A 5,659-nucleotide genomic window follows, 5' to 3' on the forward strand; every position below is an offset into this window, starting at 1 on the left:
CGCGTCCCACACACCCCAAAGAGACCCATCCCACTGTTTCAGTAAGCGGTCTCGAGCGATACAACTTTGCCCTGAGAGATGATACAGACTGGAAGACGAAGGGAGATTATACTGTGTCAGAGGCAGGATCTCAAGGAAAACTCAGCCACAAGGACGTTGGAATCTCACTCTGCTGCAAATGCCTGCGGACTGGGCTTCTTCAAAAGCTGGAGTCTTTTATTAGGCCTGGAAAGGACTGGATGTTTATATTTTTATTTCACTAAATTTAAGGACACTGAAACCTGCTTTGAATGTAAACAAGACACAGCTTTACTCTAGCTCTCAGGGTGGGAGCAAGCCCTAGGTATTTTTCTTTAAGCCTCTGGTGCCTAATTTCATTGTGCTGCAATGAACATAACTTTCTGCCCTTGCTTATCAGGCACAAGCATGTCTTTCCTGCCGTTTATGTAAAAACCAACCTAAAAGGGCATCTCAGGACAATTGACACAGGCTGGTTTCAAACCTTATTAGGATTCTCTGGGTGTAGACTCCCTGCCATAAACCCTTCTCTCCCAATTTAAAATCAGCCACCCTTTCCCTCTGGATAAAGGCTTTCCTCTGACTTGTCTGGAATGAGAAGTTAGTTGTTGACTGTTGGAATCTTCTCCCTCGTCGAGAAAGACTTTCTCCATTCTATATGCTAGAGCCGTGGGTTCTCAACCTTCTTAATGCTGCAACCCTTTAATACAGTTCCTCATGGTTGGTGAAACCCCACCACCACCACCATAAAATTATTTCCTTGCTACTTCCTAGTGGAAATTTTGCTACTGTTATGAATCATAATGTAAATATCAGATATGCAGGAGATCAGATGTGTGGCCCCCAAAGAGCCCCGACCCACGGGTTGAGAACACTGTGCTCGCACCTGGGGGATGCTGTGGAATAATAAGACAACCATGTTCCTGAAGCTGCCTAAAACTCTGAAGTCACAGCTTAAAACTCTGAAGAAGGCCCAGCTTAAGTTGGTGAGGTCTGCTTTTATTTATTTATTTTTCCACAGAAATCTAGAGCATGAGGGTTTAACTAGAGCCCTGGACGACTTGGGTTCAAGTTTTCTGCCGCTTTTTGCTGGCAACACCAATTTCCTGCCGAGCTTCAGCCAATCCTGTCCCTGTGCCTTGAACCTTAAGATGCTCAGACAAGGTAACACCGGCAAGCGCAAGAGATCATGGAGAAGCAAGGTGGAGAGCCAGCAGCGCGGAGATCCAGCAGCGTGGAGCCCAAAGCCAGACTCTTGGGGTGAGACCCCAGCTCTGTTACCAGGCATCTGAGATCCGAGGCAAGCCAGCTTCCTCACCGGAGGCAGGAAGAGCTAAGGCCGCACCTGCGTCAGAGGTGGAGGGGGGGGCACTGAGTGGTCCCTGAGTGCAGAGCACAGTGTTCAGATCAAGATCAGAGCTCGGCTGGCGTCACAGTGCCTCAGTGTTCCTTCTCCCCCTCCTGAGCCAGTTCCTGCCAGTTCTTCTTGCACGGACGATTCCTTCCTTGCTGCTCCCTCTCCACCCACGCAAGCTTTTACTATCCCGCTCTTGGGCCTCTGGGCAAAGGCACTGCTGGGCTCTCTGATCTCATTTTCTGGAACGCTGACATCTACTCCCAATATCCCCTTATGCCAATTAATTACATAATCATAATCAAATGCCTAGTGGCCCTTGGGTGCCTGTGAAATAATTTTCAACCCTTAGAATGTACTCTCAGACATTTTGCAAATCGAGCCACTGTGCTCTTATTCAGAGCCTCTGGCGTGTAGCCTCCTGCACTCTTACTTGAGTATGGCTTGTGACTTCATCTTGTGATTGACCTCGCGCCTCCACGTCGCTGTTCATTCTTTCTCTCCTGCTTCCTGCTTTGGGGCCAATGGATGAAAGACAGCGTAAGAGTGGTTTGAGGCTCCAACTTGGGTGTCTGGCTGTTGTCAGTTTATTTTCTGGCTTAAGACTTCTGAAGTCTTGACTTCTGACCTCGGGTAACTTTTATATTAATCCACATACTTAGTTGGATTTTTTTTTTCCTCTGTAGTGCTGGCTGTCCTGGAACTACTCTGTAGCCCGGGCTGGTCTCAAACTCACAGAGATCTGCCTGACTCTGCCTCCAGAGTACTGGAATTAAAAGTATGTGTCATCACTGCCTGGCTTAGCTAGGACACTTTTAATATAGTAAGGAAAAAAATATCTATTTTACAGTATATTTTACGTCCATTTATAATAAATGTATTGATTTTGGAAGTCTTAATCACTTTTTAGCTATTGTTTTACTATATAAAACATGAGCCAGAACTCAAAAAGTTAAAATTTTCTCGTATCTTTTATCCCAGTACTTTTTTCTGTTCTCCATGAAATTACATCAGATTCACAAGGAACTCATCAGGGACTGGAAGCCTTGTGCCCAGAGTCAAAGCTAATTCCTTTATTATCTTCTTACTCTGCACAGAGATAATCGAATTTCTCTCATGTACTCTCGGGTCACCTAAGAACACTGACCCAGCTTTCAGATTAGCCAAAGCAAGACATAGGCTGTTCCCAGGTCTGGTGAGGTTAGGGGGAGCCAGCCGTGGGGTTCCGGGCCGAGAAAGAAACGGACCTCAGTCAGGTGTCAGGCAATCGGGAGCGGGGAGTGTGCTTGTTTCCTCTCAGTCATGGAAACACCACACAGGAAAGAACAAAACTGGTCTCGGCAGCTCACAGGGCACTGCCCAACGCTGCCTTTTCTCTTCTTCTTGATTTATTCTTCGCCGAAGTCAGGAAGAACAGGTGCCTCTGTCCGCCTGGTATCTGCAAAGGTGTTCACGTTGAGTTCTGCCTCTCTCCAGATCTCAGACCCCAGAGTGCCATGATCTGAAAACCTGTGCCATCCTCGTCCATCCTGCCTGTTCTCGTCTACCACCTCACGCTCTCTCCTCTCTCATCACGAACTGCTGCTCTCTCTTCTCTTGTCCCCCTTTCCCCGTTACCCTTACAACTCTCATTCCAGTGGAGTTTGTTTCTTTTAAAGAAAGGATTAAAAAGATTCCCCAGTACCTTCAAGCATTCTATCTCACTCCCACAGCATTCCCAGAGGACACCCGTGCCCGGCAGGGAAAGTTTTCTGTCTTAAGCTAATGTCATTTTTACCACCATTATAATATTGTGAAATTATCTCTCGTTGTCTTATGATGACCTTGTGTCATTACAAGATCCTGTAACTTAAGCAGTAGTTCAATCACAGAAGGTGGTAGCAAGCAATCCACACCCCAAATAGGAATAGCATAATGCAGCAACAAGCAGTTGTCTATGGGGGCTATGGGATGGGGGGGGGGGGGGGGAGCAATCTTGAACTTTGAACTCAGAGCCAAAGAGTTTTAAACAGCTTGGAGATTGGCCTGGTCAGTATGTTGTGTTGTTAGACACCAGGCTTCATCTAAGACGCGGAGAACAGGGTGGAAGAGAAGCAGGGAGGGGGACAGTCTTCACACTCTCGGGGTGTGGGAGATGGAAATGATCAGAACTGCTGCCTTACCTGAGTTAGTAACGCAGTGACTGCGCCTGAAGTCCTCAAGCTCATATATGTTCGTCCCTTCTTCCAGCGTGTCTGGAGGAGGAAGCACCGAGGGCCAAGACACACCTGCAGTGCGCAATCCATACTTTAAACCACTCTTTAAATAATAAAAGAGACTTAGGTTAGCCCCGAAATAGCCATGCAATTTATAAGATTGTTTTCCTTGTCTTTCTGAGCACGCTGGTAAGCAGCATCCTAACTTATAGCCTATTGTTTTGGCCTTTGCAGCTTTCTGTGTTATGCACTATAATACATTACACGCTTCCATCTCCGCACCCAAAGACCAACTAAGAGAGCCAAAAGAACCGGAGAGATGGAGATCGAAATGTCACCTTTCTTACTGACCAGTCATGCCAGGAGCAGTCTGTAGGTATGGGACACGTGTTTCCAGATGCAGCACAGAATTAAACAGAACGACCTACTGATCCACTAAAAGGACCTCATGATTTTTTCCTGGGAGTGAGCTGCCCATAGAGAATCCAGAAGGTCTGAGACAGGCCTGTCTACCTTGTTTCCCCTTCCCAGTCAAGTAAGGCATTTGTCTCAAGGACTGAGTAACAGGGAAAGAGAGGCCAGAGTGTTACTGTCTTGGAAACGACAACACAGATTGATGGGGACAAAGCAAATGCTCTCTGCCCGGTAGCTATTCTAAGTAGTAGCAAATAAAGCTGTTCTCTAATTCAGTAAACTGAGTGATTCTATCTAGAGGAGTCTGTAAGCAAAGTTAGCAAGATCTATTAAAGATCCATCACCCCAAAGCAGAGTGGAAGCAGTGGCTTCCGCCTTAGCGGGAGGAAGCGTGACTGAGACCAAAGTGGTGAGCAAGGTAGAGTGGACATTTGCGTACAAAGCCTGCAGTCTTCAGAGGCTGGAGAGATGGATCAGCACTTTAAGACACTGGCTGATCTTCCAGAGGCTGCATGTTTGACTTCCAGCACCTACACAGCGGCTCACAGGCATCTGTGACTCCAGTTCATGTGTTCAGCACCTTCGTGGCAGCTCACATGCATCTGTGACTCCAGTTCATGGGATCCAGTATCTTCTTCTGGCCTCCCTGGGCACCAGGCCCACGTGGCACACAGGCATGCATAGCGGTAAACACCCACACATGTAATTTTTTTTTTCAAAAAGGAATTAGAACTACTTTAAAGTTATCCCCATACCATCTTCCCTCCTTCTAGAAAATACACACAGGCCTCTTTGCTTTCCCCATGCAGAAACTCATTTTGAAGGACATTTAATGGGACTGTTAATTGTAGTGGCCACCATGATTGGTTGAAATGAGTTATTGTCAAAGTCATTTCTATTCCTTTTTTTAAAAATTTTACTCAGGGGTGTAATTGATTAAGAAAGCTTAATGAATGGGCTGAAGAGATGGCTCAGTGCTTAAAAACACTGATTGCTCTTCCAGAGGACTGGGGTTTGATTCCCAGCACCCACATGGCAGCTCACAACTGTCTATGACTCCAGTTCCAGGGGATCCAACGCCCTCACACAGACATGCATGATGGCAAAAACACCAATGCATGTAACATAAAAGTAAAATTTTACAAAAGCACATGATTTCTTAAATGAACAACATGCCACAGGCAAGAATGGTTCTACAAATGTCTTCTGGCAAATGACAGAAGTGGAATGTCAAGCAACAGTAGACCATGCAATTAAGACTATAAAATCTGCAAGAATGATGCTATCATCACAGAAGGTTAATGAACACGGTCCCTATCATAATTTAAACGGTAAAAGATGGGAATTCTGAATTCTTCAGTTGTTCACACTTGCTTCTAAGAAATCAGTATCACTAAAACTAACTAGACTTTTTTTTTTTTTAGGAGTGAGAAGGAGCGAAGTCCCCCACTACCGCTACCTATGCTGTCGAGTTTCCATGCTTGGGGTCAGCGCATGTGGAGTGTGATAGGAGCCCTGCCCTGCTAGCTGAATACTGGGCTTCGTTTCCTAGATAAAGGTGACAAACAGCTTTGTTGCTGCTGCTGTTGTTATGCTTATTTCTTTGTGTGTGTGTGTGTGTGTATGTGTGTGTGTGTGCGTGCGTGTGTGTGTGTGTGTGTGTGTGTGTGTGGAGAGA

Source organism: Microtus ochrogaster, chromosome 19 (genome assembly GCF_000317375.1).
Source record: "Microtus ochrogaster isolate Prairie Vole_2 chromosome 19, MicOch1.0, whole genome shotgun sequence".
NCBI lineage: Eukaryota > Metazoa > Chordata > Mammalia > Rodentia > Cricetidae > Microtus > Microtus ochrogaster.